Source organism: Eubalaena glacialis, chromosome 9 (assembly GCF_028564815.1).
Source record: "Eubalaena glacialis isolate mEubGla1 chromosome 9, mEubGla1.1.hap2.+ XY, whole genome shotgun sequence".
In the NCBI taxonomy this organism is placed as follows: Eukaryota; Metazoa; Chordata; class Mammalia; order Artiodactyla; family Balaenidae; genus Eubalaena; species Eubalaena glacialis.
Window position 1 is genome coordinate 8,600,737 of NC_083724.1, and position 17,935 is coordinate 8,618,671.

Genomic DNA, 17,935 nt, shown 5'->3' on the forward strand with positions numbered 1-17,935 from the left:
TACCTCCCGCCCACAGCCAATGAGCACAGAGCCTGGCAAGGAGGCGTGCGTTGCCCGAGTGCAGAGGGATAAAGATCAGGACTGACGTCACCTGCGCCCCAGTTAACCCTTCGGAGACGGGCAGAGCATTCTGCCCTGCCCTGGGATCTGCCCCAGAAACCTTCACCCTCTGGCTACCAATCCCTCCAAACAAATAGCCTTTGGCCTGTTTTTCCACAAGGTCCCCAAACGCGTCACACAATACAGTGGTTTCTCTCCTTGGTAAATCATTCCCAGCAGAAAAATAAGTGGAGGTAGAGAATGAATCAATGCTCACCTGAAACGGCCCCGTTTCGCTGTGAGGGTAGAAGTCAGTGGTGGTGGTGGGGGAGTAGTCCTGGAAGTAGCCCCCGGGGGGGTGGGGAGGGGTCTTTCACTTGCAGGGGAGCTGCCCCTCAGCCAGCTGCCTGGGCCACACGGCCTTCCAGGCACAGCTCTGGCTGGCTCTAGTGACCTTCCCCAGGCCACCCTACACATGAGCACCCCCTCCCCTGTAGGCTTTGCCTGGGGACCCCACAAGCACCGAGAGGCTGAAATGATGGGGGCAGGAAGAGGACATTCTAGGCCACAGGTCATTGTGCCGGGGCACTCCGCAGCAGCACCAATCTGGGGTCAGCCTGGGCCTCACTTAAGATCCACGGACGTGGTCTTCAGAGCCCACACTCATTCAGGACACTCTAAAGTTCAGTGCATCGGAGCTTTCTGGCCTACAACTGTGCTGCTCATTACTTTTATATTATTTTATTTTGCCACGCCACGCAGCATGTGGGATCTTAGTTCCCCGACCAGGGATCGAACCCGCGCCCCCTGCACTGGAAGCGTGGAGTCTTAACCACTGGACCGCCAGGGAAGTCCTCAATTTTAAATAAACTAAAATTCAATGAAAGTAAAAATTCATTTCCTTGGTCGCATGGCCACACATTATTTCCATCATCACAGAAAGTTCTACTGAGCAACACTGCCCTAGAATGTCCCTTTTAGGTGAGGATGAGAAGAAACTTCAGGTCTTGGAGAGTCAGGATCTGATCTTTATTTAAGGGCCATCCTGCCACCTCCACCTCCACCTCATTCCTTCCCAAGGAAGGTGTCAGATTCGTGCTGCAGAGGAAGAGCCCACGTCACAGAGATGAAAAAGGAATCCGTCTCGCCGTGTTTCATCTACAGTGCACCACTTCCTAATATAGACGAAACCTCGCGACCAGGATGGATTAAAAACAGATGGATATCATTTGGGGATCCACCAAAGTAAAAGGAACTTCTTAAGTTCACTAAAAAGCTTTTTGTTAAGAACTTGAAAAAGGTTCTGAAAATAAGATGCTGATGCTTATATACATCATTATGAAACAGATTTTAATAACTTATATGATATTTCAGCCCTTCTAAAAGAGATCTGACGGTGAGTCTGTAAAAACAGGTCTTGGGCTGTTTCATCCATCCACTAGGGAGGATCCGATGAAGTATCCAGAGGCAGCTCTGGATTATTCAGGCAAATTCCTGCCCAGCCTCCACCTAAATCCATGATACTCAGCTGTCTCTTAAGCTACCCAATCCAGAAGGTCCTGCTTTAGGGCTATTTTTACATACATCTTATCTCTACTGCTGGGGTCCTGAAGGCAGGGCCTTTGTACCTCACGGAGGTGCTTGACATAAGCAGTTTCTGAATGAATGAATGAATCGTGCTTGGCAGGCCTCTGAGACCCCAAAAAACAAACATGACCACTCTTGATGAAGACCTTAGGTTTAGTTTCCCAAGTGCCAGCAAATAGAGTCCTCAGGGTATTTTGTCCACCTCAACTCAACAAGATACTGTATTATTATTTTTATTTTAAAGGAAGTTCACATTTATAAATAAAAGAGCTGAATTTTAAATGCTGATCTTCCTTTTTAAAATTATTCATGATTGCTTCTGAAACAAAAATAAATTACACAGATCTGTTGAAGTGTCTCATTTCAATGACAACTGCAGTCCTTCCAATACAAAATGGCAAATATTTTGACTGAATAAATAAGTTGTTCAATTGGAGATGTTCCTTTCCTACTAAACTATGTTTTTCAAATAATGTTGGTAAACATAATTGTACCATTGAGGGGTTTTTTTTGGTACCATTGAGTTGTATGATGTATTTACAAGACAGATCTGAGAAGAGATCTGAAAACAATACCAAATGAAAGTGAAATCAACACTCAATATGTAAGGAACAATTATTAAAGCATTATCAAACAAGGGCAACTATCTTCTAGAATAAACAGAATGGAATGTCCTTGAGTATAACAGAGCTCATTACTCTACAGACCAATGGTATCACAGGGCCAGGAAATGTTCTCTGAAAAGTTCTGCACGTGCTTGTCAAGACGTTATTTTACAATGCTTACATTAATTCTATTCCAATGTTAATCTTAAAAAAGGGCTCCAACGTATTTCTATTTTGCAACTGTGTTTGAGTCCAACAGAATGTCTTCATTGGACAAACGTAAACTGGCGTTTGCTTATTTATTTAAACCACCCATCTTCCTGAGTTGCATAGGTCATGCAGAACTCTGTTGTCACACAGAAACCTTTACTTCTCAGTTGAGCCAATCTCCAGGCACCTGGTGTCCAAGGCAAATGCTCTCTCCCTGGAATTACAGACACTGGGCCCCAGAGGGGCCCTGGGGTCATCTCTGAATCTCCGAGATGAAGAAACAGACCAGGAGAGGCCACCTGGTTTGCCGGGGCCCCAGAGCCAGCTGGCGGAGGCTCACCCAGAGCCTGGCTCCTGTTACAATGGCCACTTAAAACAGCATCCAAGCCTGACACTGCCATAAAGAGATTTTAGAATTCAGCTTCCAAAGAAACACTTGTCAGCCTGACCCTGAGAATTACAGTGAGCAGTACCTCACATGGGAAGGCAGCAGGTGCGGGGGAGTAATTTTAGCCTTAGCTAAAAAAAAAACCACAAAAAAATGTATCTGTTACAGCTCTGAACACATACGTGAGAAATACAAATAAGGAAGAAGAATATGGCAGGGCTCAGGACTTCCCTGGCGGTCCAGCGGATAGGACTCCGCGCTTCCGCTGCAGGGGGCATGGGTTCTATCCCTGGCTGGGGAACTGAGATCCCGCATGCCACATGGTGTGGCCAAAAAAAAAAAAAAGTTCATAAAGCAGGGCTTGTGCTCCGTTCCTGATGTTTCACACCAGCTCCTGGTGCTTCTGGATCCCCGAGTAAAGTGCTCTCTCCCCCTCCTGCCATCGACACGTCTTCTCTGCTATCTTTACCTGTTCTAATTTTGTGACCCAGATCTACTTTTGTTTCCTTTCTTCCAATGTCCATTCCTGTAACAACCAGTACTCAGAAACAATGGCAGCCACTCCAGATGCCTTACAATTCAGTGGCATTCGATTTCCCTTAATCTGCTAAGTAGCAGTTCCTCTCACAAGCATCTTCTCACCCTCAGATCTGCACATGCCCCCACCCCACCAGCTTTCCTTGTTCTACCACTGTTTCATGCCAAAGATTCCTGTAAGTGCCGGAATACCATGAGTAAGAACAGGGCAGGTAGAGTACCTCTGGGAGTGTGGCATTAGCTCATACAGTATTTCCACCGCCCCCCCGCCCCCCGCCAATGACTCAGACCAAGCCAAAGATATTAATATATTGCCAGCATCCAGCTATTCTAGCCCCACCCACCCGTAAGGCCCTCGAGCCTCATTTGCTGCTGTAGCCGTAGTGTCATTTGATGATCGGGTTGCCATGACAGCCCAGTGGAGCCGGTTTCCAATGAAACCTGCCTGCACTTGGCAGTTAGACACACAATGAGCAAAATTCTCTGAGCTTCTGAGAAGACAGCCCCTCAGGATTTGAAAGCTTGAATGCCGCTCAGGGCACCTCCCACTCCAGACTAATGGCTTTCTTCTCCAACTGCAGATCAACTGTAAGACAAAGATAAAGGGGGAAACTGGAACAGTTCCAACAATAAAAGCTTGCCGGAACCTGACTCACCAGCAGACATATTTAAGAGAGAAATGAGAGTCGAACAAAGTAGCGCCACTGGGAAACTGAGAAGGCTGAGAACCAAAGTGAACGTCTCTACGAGGTTTCCATGAGGTTGTGGCAGCGTCTGCTGGAGAGAAATGGCGAGCCAGGTCCCACCGGCCCGCGATCCCAACCTCCAACCCCTACCTTCCAGAGCAGCTGCGCTGGAAACGGACGCATGCTGCTGAAACACTCTTCCAGTTCTTAGTCTGTCTGCCTTTAAAGGGTCCACACCGCCCAGATGTGCTTTCTTGCTTGTTTCAAACCAAACCAGCTGACGCACCTCCCTCTTGGGGCTCCCCACACCCCCAGGCAGCTGATCCATCTCCCTTCCGGGGAGAAGTGTCAGTGAGAGGTGTGGGTCTCAGGTTCAGCCTGCCTTGCTCCCGATTCTGTAGGCCAGGAGAAAAGCCGTTCAGAACAGTCCTGATGCCAGGCCAGCCCAGGGGGAGGGCTGGCAAGTGGTGCCAGTCGGTGTGAGTCTGGGAAGTGGAGCAGTTAATCATTAAAGTCAAAAGAGGGTGAATTTAAAAGGAGCCAGCCAGCCCCTTAAGCCCTTGGCCATAAGGCAAGCAGGTCTGGAGATAAAAGTTCCTCACAATAGATAACGCCACGGCCATTTCCGAGCTCCTGTAAAATGATCAAAAGGTAGAAAGCGACACCTGTCACATCTCAGGCACAGTACAGATGCCGAGACCCCTGTCGCCCCGGATGAGCCCATCACAGACTAAGGATTCCCCTCAATGCTTAACCTGAAACCACCGCAAAAGTTGTTGCATCAAAAGTCCCTCCCACTCAGCAAAGGAAAAATGAACATCCATTTTTTAAATGCAGTAGTTCAATTCAGCAGAACCTTTTGTGGACTCTACAGTGTGCCACACACAGGGCAGAATCTCCTTCCTTCTTCCAGTTGATTTTTATCCTGAGAAAGGAGAAAAGATTCAAAATAACCAAGCCTCAGGAGGTGAACAAGGTTCTCCTACCACAGGCAGGAGAAATCACAGCCAAATAGCCTTTCTGTTCTAATCCTGAGAACTTGACTGGTCCCATTAAAAACGGCTTTCTTAAGGGAAGGTAAGGGCAGTACATGGCAAAGTTCCAGGTAGACTGAAATGAAATCTCACCTCTACCCCTTCTTAACTGTTTAATCCCGGGCAAATTACTTAACCTTTCTGCACCTCAGTTTCCTCATCTGTGAAATGGGGGTGCTGCCACTTACCCTGGTTCTTGTGAGGATCAGATGACATAAACCACGCTCAGGGCACGAGATGGACGGAAGGCCCCGGCGCTCAGCAGACCCGCAGACCCGTGAGGAGCACCGGCCTCTGTGCACTGAGACTCCAGCCTCCACTCTGCCTCATCGCTCCCTTTCTCCCAGAAAGAAAGGCAAGACGGGTCCCCTGCCCACCAAGGCAGAGGGTCTGACCTTTGGGATGCAGGGCAGGCTGGTCCTCCCCAGCTCCCGGCAGCTGGGTTCACCTTTGAAGGTTTGCTCTGTTGCCTGCTGAGCTCTGTCCTCCCTGTGCTGTTTAAACAAGCTAAGACCTAAGACACGGTGTAACTGTTTGTCCCTGCCTTTCAAATGGCTTTCTGGGGCCAAAGAGACAAATCCTAAGGTAAATCTTCCATTGCATTCAACCTTCCTTCTTCAAATGGCCGCACTGAAGTGGTCACAATAGGGTAATAAGGCTTTTGCAGTGGCCACAGAAAGATTATGGACTGGACTTGGGCTTCTTCATTGTCTAACACTTCTCCCCAGGCCCCCGGTACCAAACGGATTCATTCATAAGTCCTCTCTTCCTCCCCCACACTCCAGCTTTTTCCAGGAAAATGATCCTAGGCTAGCCCCTAACCTAGGAGGTCCTCTCGACGTTGCCATTACCTTTGGAAACTGCTCTGCGGGTCCGACCACCAGCAAGATGGTGGGTCTCTTTTCCGTGGCCTCAGCCCTTCCGTCCTGTTTCCCCAAAAAGCTTGGCATCTGGGCTCCCCGCGCCGGAGCCGGGGTGCCTCTGACTTCATTCCCGCTCCCCTCTCTGGAGCCTTGGCACCTGGCCCTGGGGAAGAAGCTAGACAGAAAATGCCAAAGCATCTGCAACATCACGGCTTCCTCCCCACGTCGCCGACGGTGACCGTTCACTTTTGAGGAGGGATGTGACCACAATACCAAGGGTCTCTGGCTACACAGCTGCTTGGAAGACTAGCCTGGGGAGTTGTAAGGCTGGCAGCTCTGTATGCAGTGGCTGTTTCCTGCCTTCTCAAATTTGCTAGCACTGCTGTCGTGCCTGGCCTGAGAAGCAGCTCACTCTGAAAGCCCCGCCGGGTTGCTGACAACGAGAGAGCAGCTGGAGCTTCTTCAATAAAAACTCACTTTTGCAGGCGGACGGTGATCAAATACTTGGCTTTTTGAAAAAAGGAAAAAGCGATAGCCCAACAGACCTCTCCCGGAGGCAGAAGCAACTTCGAGCTCCCAATTATTCCGCCGTCCTCGCTCAACTAATGCTCATCACGCAAGTGAGGACCCGAGCATCCAGCCTGCATTCTCACTGCAGCAGGGCGCGGCCAATCACCTCTGCCGACACTACCGAGTTCATTATCCCCACCAGCAATATCCCTCCAATCACAGCCGGCCGAGTCCCTGCATGCAGCCGGCAGTTCTGCAGGGAGGTGCCCGCGGTAACCTCCAGAGGAGCTTCCAGTCTCACAGACTCCACCTTGAGCTGGCTGGTCCTCAAGAGTCCAACTTCCTTCTCTCCACCTGGCTGTTTCCGGGATGACATTCCCCATCAAGTTTAGCACAATCAAGAGATCCTGGCAACACTTCCTAAGACATCTCGCAACACTTTCCCTTGTTCCATTATCCCATTCTCTGCAACTGTGTGTAACACAATGCACACCATATCACAGCCACTTCTCTGTGTCTCGCTCTACAAGATGAACTTCCTGGGGACAGGGACCAAGTCACAGATCTTTCTACCCCTAGTACCCAGAACCAGGCACAGATGAAGTCTGTGGACTGAAATGAGTAAATGATCATGAATAAAAGGGAATTAATCTTTGGTCATTTGTTTCTTTTTTTTTTTTTAAAGGAATTCCTTTATTTTTATTATTTTTTATTTATTTATTTATTTTTGGCTGTGTTGGGTCTTCGTTTCTGTGCAAGGGCTTTCTCTAGTTGCGGCAAGCGGGAGCCACTCTTCATCGCGGTGTGCGGGCCTCTCACTATCGCGGCCTCTCTTGTTGCGGAGCATAAGCTCCAGACGCGCAGGCTCAGTAGTTTTGGCTCACGGGCCTAGTTGCTCCGCGGCATGTGGGATCTTCCCAGACCAGGGCTCGAACCCGTGTCCCCTGCATTGGCAGGCAGATTCTCAACCACTGCGCCACCAGGGAAGCCCCCTGGTCATTTGTTTCTTAACTTACTGGAAGACAAATGCAGTGCCGGGTCATCCCTCACAAAGGTAACCCTTTGATACGGTGTTCACAACCATTATTTTAAAAACAAACACAGCATGAAAAAAGTTTAATAGACTGTGTTGGGGACAGTATGGAGAAACATATACCCTCATACGCTGCTATGAGAGTGTAATCAGTATAATCTCTCTGGAGAGCAATTTAGTCACAGCTACCAACATATCAAAAGCACAAACGCTCTGACACAGCAATTCCGCTTTTAGTGATTTATCCTGCAGATATATTTGCACATGTGGGAAATCACATATACGTATGTGATATATATGGGATACATACATGTGATAAAATATAAGGATATTTTTTGCAGCCTGATTTACAATAGCACAGGTTTGGAAACAATGTAAAGTTCTTTAGAAGGGGAGTAGGTCGTGAATTAATGCACAACCACAATGGAGCCCTAGGCAGCTGTCAAAAAGAGTAAGGCAGCTCTACACCTACTATTATGGAATGACTTGAAAATATCTTGTTAGATGAAAAGAGCAAGGTGCAGAAGAAAGGGGATAGTTTGCTGCCATCTATTTCTAAGCTTGTGTACGTGAAGAATCTCTCTGGAAAGACAAACTAAAATTGAAGAGACGGTTTGGGGTGGGGTGGGGGTGGGGAACTTGGGGGTTTGAAGGAAGAAAGATAGATGGGAGGTTTATTTTCATTGAATATCCTCTTATATCTGGTGAAACCAAATCATGAGCATGTATGACCAGGCACACATGTGTGCATACATGCAACCGTTATTTAAAAAGAAAACATGACAAGGGAAAGCAAGACAGCATGCTTGTTTGAAAGCTGAGGAACCCGCATCAGTTGCCCTCTCACTGGATATACAGAACAACTTTACCTGGAAGCAGTTTCGTGTGTTGATTAAATGTCTAGTCTTTGGAGCCAGACCCCAGGTTCAATCCTGGCCATCACTTACTGGCTGTGTGATCTTGGTCAAGTTACTTTACCTCTCTGTGCTTTAATAGCCTCATGTGCAAAATGGGGATAGTAACAGAACTGTATCATTACTTCACAGAGTCGGTTAAAGACTATATGAAATAATGTACAAAGCTCTTAGAACAGTACATATTAGCTATTTTATCTAGAAAATGATTGTGAGGGACTTCCCCGGTGAGCCAGTGGTTAAAACTCCATGCTTCCACTGCAAGGGGCATGGGTTTGATGCCTGGTGGGGAAACCAAGATCCCACATGCTGTGCAGTGCAGCAAAAAAAAAAAAGAAAGAAAAAGAAAAGAAAATGATTGTGAGTTCAGGGTCTTCCCTGGTGGCACGGTGGTTAAGAATCCACCTGCCAATGTAGGGGACATGGGTTCAAGCCCTGGTCCGGGAAGATCCCACATGCCACGGAGCAACTAAGCCAGTGTGCCACAACTACTGAGCCTGCGCTCTAGAGCCCGCCTGCCACAACTACTGAGCCTGTGTGCCACACCTACTGAAGCCTGGGTGCCTAAAGCCCGTGCTCCACAACAAGAGAAGCCCCTGCAATGAGAAGCCCGCACACTGCAACGTAGAGTAGCCCCTGCTTGTAGCAACTAGAGAAAGCCCACGCGCAGCAACAAAGACCCAATGCAGCCACGAATGAATGAATAAATAAATAAATAGAAAATGATTGTGAGTTCATAGAAATAAATAGTTTTAATACTAAAGAAGAGCCAGTCCAGAGCAAAAATCCCTATATAAATAAGTAATCCTTTAGTGAAAATTAATCTTTTTTTAGGCACTGAAAATCTGGTGAGTTGGGGGAGATGGTGATGTTTTAGGCCCCCATCTACAAACGTGAGATAAATCCCTTATTGAGTAGGTTACTGGCTTTTCATTTAATGGACTACTCTGTACCACGGAACTGAGTTATGAACTCAGGGGGGGTTCTAGCCAAGATGGAGTAACAGGAACCAATTCACCTTCCTGCCTGTAACAACTTAAATTTCTGAAAAAACAAATTAAATTTCTGAAACCCAGTGATAAAAAGGAAAATCTTAAAAGCACCTTAAGAAAAAGACCCATTACTTACAGAAGAACAAAAACAAGAATGACAGGGGGCTTTCTATCAGAACCTGTTAATCCAGAATTTTATACTTAGAAAAATACCTTCCAAAAGGAAGGCAAAATATATGAGAATGGTTTTCAAGACACTGGACATTAGGCAATGAAGGGCAGTGATTCCTGAGATTTCTAAACATATGAGCCCCTCAACTGCCCAGGCTTCCTGCCTGGAGTTTCCAGGCTATGGTGCAGAGAGTGGGTACCCAGCAGAGCCCAGTAGTCTCCCTATGTTGAAGAGAAGGAGCTGGGAGGCCAGGACAGCTAGAGTTTGCAGGACAGAGTACCAGAGAAGACGGAGCTACACAGAGAGCAAGCTCTGGAGCTCTGCTGAGGGCCCCCAAAAATCAGAGCAAGTGAGTATGAGGAAAACTGCCTGTGGGTGGGGAAGGAACCAGCCAAAGGCATCACAGGGCTAAGAATAGTTCCTGTTCCCACCAGCTGGAGTGGAAAACCTCATAATATAGGAAGGTTCCTCAGAGAGTTTTGCCTCAATAGTGGGGCAAAACTGGCCCTAGACTAAATGCTGTTCTTGCCTGACTAACAAAGCTTTAAAAAGCAGGCTCGGAAAGGGTCAAACTGTTTCCACATAACTGCATCCCAGAATAAAGCTCAAGAATATTTATAGGAATACAAAGATATCCAAGATAAAAATCCCATAAAAAATTAACAGCTTAATGCAAAGAAGCAGGAAAAGATGACCCATGATGAGAAGAGAAATCAGTCCATTGAAACTGATCCAGAAATCACGTGTATGATAGAATTAGTACACAAGGATATTACAAGTCATAACTGTATCCTACATGCTCAAGAAAGATCAAGAACGTTAAATAGAGACATTGCAGATACTCTAGAAGAAAACTACAATGTCTGAGACGAAAAACACACTGGATGGTTTTAATAGCAGATTAGACAATGCAGAAGAAAAGATTAATGAACTTGAAGACACAGCAATAGAAACTTTCCAAAATGAAACACAGAGAGAAAAAATAAAACAATACAAAAAAATGAAAAATGCATTAGTGAGCTGTGGGAGAACTACTAATAGACTAACATACACCCAACTGAAGTTCATGGAGGTGGGGACAGAAAAAATATTTAAAGAAATAATGGCCAGATTTTTTCCAAATTTATTAAAACCTACAGCTCCAAGAAGCTCAGCAAACCCCAAGCATAAAAAACATCAAAACAAAACAAAAAACTATACTCAGGCACATCACAGTTAAATTTCTGAAAACCAGTGATATAAAGGAAAATCTTAAAAACGCCTTGAGAAAAAGACCCATTACTTACAGAAGAACAAAAACAAGAATGACAGGGGGCTTTCCATCAGAAACTGTTAATCCAGAACTTTATACCTAGAAAAATACTTTCCAAAAGGAAGGCAAAATAAACACTTTTCAGACATACAAAAGCTGAAAGAATTTACCACCAGCAGCTCTGCATTAAAAGAAATGTTAAAGGAGTCCTTCAGACAGAAGAAAAATGATAACCAGATGAAGAATGGAATGAAAGGAATGAAGAGCACTAGAAATGGTAATTGTGTGGGTAGATAGAAAGAACTTTTTTCTTATTATTTAAATCTCTTTCAAAGATAAGTGACAGCTGGGACTTCCTGGGTGGTGCAGTGGTTAAGAATCCGCCTGCCAATGCAGGGGACATGAGTTCGATCCCCGGTCTGGGAAGGTCCCACATGCCATGGAGCAACTAAGCCCGTGAGCCACAACTACTGAGCCCACGTGCCACAACTACTGAAGCCTGCGTGCCTAGAGCCCGTGCTCTGCAACGAGAGAAGCTACCGCAATGAGAAGCCCGTGCACCGCAATGAAGAGTAGCCCCCACTCGCCGCAACTAGAGAAAGCCCGCGCGCAGCAACGAAGACCCAACACAGCCAAAAATAAATAAATAAATAAATTTAAAAAAAAGATGTGACAGTTTAAAGCAAAAATAAAACAATGTATGGCGGGTTTATAACATACGTAGAAGTAAAAATGTATGAGAACCATTGTACAAAGGCTGGGAGGAAAGAAATGAAAGCATACTGTTTAAGATTCTTAAACTATTTATAAAGTGGTATAATATCAGTTGAGGTAGGCTGTGATAAGTTAAAGATGTATACAATAATTCCGAAAGCTACCATTAAAGAGAGAGAGAGTTATAGCTAGTAAGCTAACAAAAGAGACAAAATGGAATGATAAATAATATTCAAGTGACCCAAAAGAAGGCAGAAAGAGAAAGGGAACACAGAACAGATGGCGCACATAGAAAACAAACAGTGAGAAGGCAGATTTACACCCAACCAAATCAATAACAACAGATGTAAATGGTTTAAACATCTCAATTCAAAGGTAGAGATTGTCAGGTTGGATAAGAAAAGCAAGATCTAGCTATACGTTGTCTATAAGAAACACACTTTAAATATAAAGATACAAGTAGGTTAAAAGTAAAAGAATGGACATAACAATCCTAAATGTTTTTGGACCACATTACAGAGCTTCAAAATACTGGAAGCAAAACCCAACAGAACTGCAAGGAAAAGGAGACAAATCCACAATTATAGTCAGATCTTAACACCCTCATCTCAGTAAATGGTGGAACAAGTAGGCAGAAAATCAGTGAGGACATGGAAGACTGGAATGACACTAGCTATCTACCAACTTGACCTAACTGGTCTTTATAAAACACCTCACCGAACAAGACTAGAAAGCACATTCTTTTCAAGTACACACAGAACATATTCTGGCCCATAAAACAAGCCTCATTAAATTTAAAAGGATTCAACTTGTACATTTGTCAAAAAATGTTTTTTGACCACAGTGGAAATTAACCTAGAAATCAATGACAGAAAGGTATCTGGGAAATTCCTAAATATTTAGAGACGAAATAACACAATTCTAAATCATCCATGTGTCAAAGAAGAAATCAAAAGAGAAATTAGAAAGTATTTTGAATGGTGTGAAACCACAACACAGCAAAACTTGTGGGATGCAGCCAGAGCAGGACTTAGAAGGGAATACCTACATCAGAAAAGAGAGGTATCAAATCAATGACCTCAGTTTCCACCACAAGAAACCAGAAAAGAACAAATTAAACCCAAAGTCAGCAGAAGAAAAGAAATAATAACTAGACGAGGAAGAGACCAGGCCTTATTTATCCTAAAATCTCCCTTGACCAGCACTTAAGACAGCGATCAATGAAAATCTGTTCAATTTGCATACTTTGCCAATATTTTTATTTTAAAGCACCTTTGATTTCCTTGTGGGTTAATGCAGTACATCTCTTTCCTTACACCACAGCATTGCCTAAACCACCAATATCTGGTAGAGATCATTAGTTTCTTTCGCTATTACTATAATACAACTCCACCTCACTTAACTTTCTTGGGGTATGAGGGACCACCCATATCCAGGGACAGGGCTGGCAAGTATAACCCTCCAGTAACTGTAGATTTATAAACATCCACAGAACCTGGTTAAGCTGAGGGTAATCACCTGCAGAAGCAACCCACTCTTCCAAGAATCTAGAAAATAGAGACTTGGGGATAAAACTGTGTCACAGGATCTCCCGTACTTTTCAGAGAAAACAAATTCTAACGGAATGAACCCCCAGCGGGAACCCATTCCAAATTATCCTGATGAATTGCCCAGGGTATAAAAGCCCCTGGGACATCACACAGAAGGACCACTGGAGATTCCCGAGGGCATCTCATAACAGGGCAGAGAGCTCTCCCCATGTCCGTTGTTTACAAGTTTCACTACCTACTACCCATCTATCTATCTTAGAATTACAATTAGCATTCAGAAGAGATGTTGTCAAAGGGAAGACCACTAAGACTTTCTTTTTTAACTGAAAAATGAAGTCAGATTTTATGTGACAGAGAGCCAAATGGATTTGATTTGAAAATGAAGACTGGCTTGGCCAATAGGTTATATGGAAGGCATTTTCCATAAATTGCATGAGTCAAATCTGCAAAACTCTAAGGTTTTGATCAAAACCAAAACCAACAAACTAAAACATTTAAGGCAGATACACAGTATGCCAGAAATTATATCCTCTGAAGCTATTAAACTTATGACAAAAATTTTTAGATGTCAACTTAACGTGCAACGGGGTACACTGTTTTTTAAAATCCTTTTCGGGGACTTCCCTGATGGTTCAGTGGTTGAGAAACTGCCTTCCAACGCAGGGGACACGTGTCCGATCCCTGGTCGGGGAACTAAGATCCCACATGCCGTGGGGCAACTAAGCCCGCACGCCGCAACAAAGATCCTGTGTGCCGCAACGAACACCCGAAGCAGCCAAATAAATAAATAAATAAATATTTTTTTAAAAAAAAAGAATGAAAGAAAAAAATAAAATCCTTTTCGGATGGTACAGGAGCAAAAGAGTTTGAAGGATCTCTTTATACGTTGGTAGTAACGATTTGTTATTTCAAAGGCACCACTGTGGCAGCTGACTATCCTTCTCTGAAATGAGTCAACTGGAGAATTTAAACACTTAGATCCTGGGTGCTGTCCTGTGCCGTCCCATGGCATCAGGGATTTCAGGATGTCAGGCAGGACTATTAAACAGCCTCGTGCCCTCGACTCAGCCCACAATTAGACAATGAAGAGGAGCCAGGCACCAGCCTCATTTGGCACTGAACACGACAAAACTGCAGTAATGAAAAAGGTGAAATCCCCTAATCTATTTCCATTTTAGGAAGTAAACCCAGAAAATCTAGCTTTGGCCAAAACTCCCTGAAGCGGACTCCCGTGACTGCGGAAAAGAGAAGTGCCCCACAGAGAAAACAGTCTCTTGGACGCTTATTTATTCCTGGTGAAAAGCCAGTCTCCATTGAGGTCCCAAGTTCAAGGTCAATGCCCGCTAACAAAGATGTCTTTTTCTTTTCTCTAAAAGAAAGTTAGGGGCTTCCCTGGTGGCGCAGGGGTTAAGAATCCGCCTGCCAATGCAGGGAACAGAGGTTCGAGCCCTGGCCTGGGAAGATCCCACATGCCGCGGAGCAACTAAGCCCGTGTGCCACAGCTACTGAGCCTGTGCTCTAGAGCCCGCGAGCCACAACTACTGAAGCCTGCGTGCCACAACTACTGAAGCCCGTGCGCCTAGAGCCCGTGCTCTGCAACAAGAGAAGCCACTGCAATGAGAAGCCCCCGCTCGCCACAGCTAGAGAAAGCCCGCGTGCAGCAATGAAGACCAAAGGAAGCCAAAAATAAAAATAAATTAAATAACTAAATTTTAAAAAAATAAAAGAAAGTTAGGGGTGTACAAAATTAACCTGATTTTAAGTATAGGATTTTGAGATGTAGCACGTAAATTAAAGATCTGTAGAAACAAGAGACCGCGTAGAAACACAGCATAATTTCTCTTCTTTTTCTGCTCTTATAGGAGCCTGATTCTCCCTTCAGATTAGATAGATGCCAAGGGGGGCAGGGGGAGAATACGGTATCAAGGCCGGCATGTAAACACCCAATCACCTTAAATGATCAGAATTTCCCAACCAACCCAAAATTGACCAGTGGGAGCCAAACCACTGGTACACGTTCAGCCTACTTGTGGCAGCCACGCTTTCCTTATTCGCTCTTTCTCTGCTCCCACGTGAAAAGGCAAACTAGCAGATTTATTATTAAAGTAACACTAAATGTTTGTGGTTTCTTAAAGCTGATTTCAGGATCGCACTCTAAAACTGAGATCATCTGAATGAGTGAGAATGGAGCTGTCACCAGCTGCTTACTCTGTCCTGGGGGAGCACCTCAGAGAGAAGAGCCCAGACACAGGCATGAAGCCCACCGGATGGACAGCTGCCTTCAGCAAATATGCATCAGAGCTGCTCAGGGTATGAAGGGCAGCTGGGAGAATTCCGTGTAAGAATGACTGGTTTATATCGTCAGCACTTAGAAACAATTCAGAAAAGGCATTTTTTTAGCTGTAGAACTATTTACCAGATCCTATCTTTACTGCTTATATAGGTTAAAGAAGAGACTCTAGCAAAAAAATACAACCAAGACATAAAGGAAAAAAGGAAAAAAGTTAACCATGTCCATAAATGCATCACTAAAGGCTTTTATAAGAATGTAATCTCTCCCTGTACTGCTTCTGTAAGACCCTGGACAAGTCATTTAACCAGAAGCAATGGTGGGGAAAGGCCAACAGGATGGTGAAGGTGGGCACAGTAGCGGGTTGGTTTTAACCAACAGGACTCTTCAACTGTGTCAGACCAAAGACAAGGATTCAACACTTTGTGCTTATTCTGGGTGATCTAAACCATTCTCTGCCCTTTTTTTCCCCTTTTTTTCCATCACTGGCATTTCAATTTTTTTTTTTTTTTTTTTTTTTGCGAGTTTTCTCACACAATGGAGGTGGTTTTCCCTGTGTTTGGTAAGAAGAGTCACATCAGACTCCAGCCCAGGAGGAGGGAGGGCTGGAGGAAAGGAGGCACGAGGCCAAGGGTAGATGGAATGTGGAAAGCTTCACAAAGCAGCAGCAGAAACAGGGACAGCCACCCGCTCCAGTTTCCCCTGGACCCTGGGAAAATAAGCCATGACTCACCTCCTTTTCAAGCTTCCCGGCCAAGAGTTTAAAGCAGATAAGAAGCTCCTTCTGTCCTACCTTTGTTATTCATTTATTTTAAAGGAAGGCGCACTTTAAGACAACAAATTCTTTTTTTAGGTATTGTGTTGAGTCTTTTATAGCCCAGAGCATACCTATCATTTCAGGCCCTGCTTCCTGAGCACCATCGGGGGGGTCTTAAAACGCTCAGCTGGTGTCATGGCACACATACTTCCTTGTCACAAACTGTGAAAATAAAGGTCTCAAAGTTTTTATATTATTATTATTATTATTATTTATTTATTTATTTTTGGCTGTGTTGGGGCTTCGTTGCTGTGCACGGCCTTTTCTTTTTTTTGCGGTGAGCAGGGGCTACTCTTCGTTGAAGTGCACGGACTTCTCATTGTCGTGGCTTCTCTTGTTGTGCAGCACGGGCTCTAGGCACGCAGGCTTCAGTAGTTGTGGCACACGGGCTTAGTTGTTCCACGGCATGTGGGATCTTCCCGGGCCAGTGATCGAATCCGTGTCCCCTGCATTGGCAGGCGGACTCTTAACCACTGCGCCACCAGGGAAGCCCAGGCCTCAAACTTTTAAGGATTAGTTAAGTACCTCCAGCCACGGAAGGAAGGAGGCAGTGTATGTTGCGCTAAATTGGGCAGAGTCCAAATCTTGGGTTCTGCCACTGCCTTTGCTTTCAACCAGCCTCAGTCCCACTTCTACACACTAACGAGGTGAGTGACATAATCTCCAAAGGTTTTAATTAAGCTCTACTTGAAGCTTCCATTTTCACAACCTCAAAGTGAACTCCATATTTGAGAAAAGACCATCTATGGCTCATGAAACGGGCAACAGGCTGACAAGAGCGGTGCTCAAGGGGGCCCATTTCTATCCAGGGAAACATTTGGGCCAAAGACATCATTGGGTGTAGAGTGACATGACCACTTCTTAGAAATCTCCTGCCACTGGGGTTTCTTTTTCTTTTCTTTTTTTTTTTTTTCTGTTTTAATCTTCCTAAAAGCTATAGGGCCCAGGCTTTCCGCAGCCCTGTCAGCTGACAGGAGACTGTGCTCTCCCTGGGTGCTACACACCCTTTATTACTGACACACCCTTTATCACCCACATCCCCCAGACCTTCTCCTTCTTTCTAGTCCACTTTTCACCTTAGCAACCTAAGAAAAAAATGTAGAGGATACGACCAACTGTGGGCATCTTATTTTCAGACTCGATGGGGGAAAAAGTCACTTTGTATTGAACCCTGTCCCAGGTTCTTTATGTACTTCTTCTAATTCAATCCCACAAAAACCCACTGAAGTAGGTATTCCTACCACCAGGATAAGGAGGCTGATAAGACTTGGAGAGGCTGGGTAACTTGCTCAAGGTCACACAGCTCACAAGCAGCACAGACAATACTTGAACCCAGGTTTATACCACAAAGCCTGTACTGGGTTATTTAAAGAAGTCTTACTGAGATATAATTTGCATACCATACAAATCACCCATTTGAGTGTACAATTTGATGGCTTTTAGTATATTCATAGATATGTGCAACCACCATCATGGTCAATTTTAGACCATTTTCATCACCTCAAAAAGAACCCTTGGGCTTCCCTGGTGGCACAGTGGTTAAGAATCCGCCTGCCAACGCAGGGGACACGGGTTCGAGCCCTGGTCCGGGAAGATCCCACACGCCGCGGAGCAACTAAGCCTGTGCGCCACAACTACTGAAGCCTGCGTGCCTAGAGCCCGTGCTCCGCAACAAGAGAAGCCACCATGATGAGAAGCCCACGCACCGCAATGAAGGGCAGCCCCCCGCTCGCCGCAACTAG

At 45.2% G+C, this 17,935-nt stretch overlaps 1 protein-coding gene across 1 annotated transcript in view; it reads right to left on the reverse strand.

Moving 5' to 3' along the window:
* The window catches only part of SLC25A25 (solute carrier family 25 member 25), a 34,092-nt gene that overhangs the window by 11,143 nt on the left and 5,014 nt on the right, over positions 1-17,935 (reverse strand). The window lies entirely within an intron of this gene.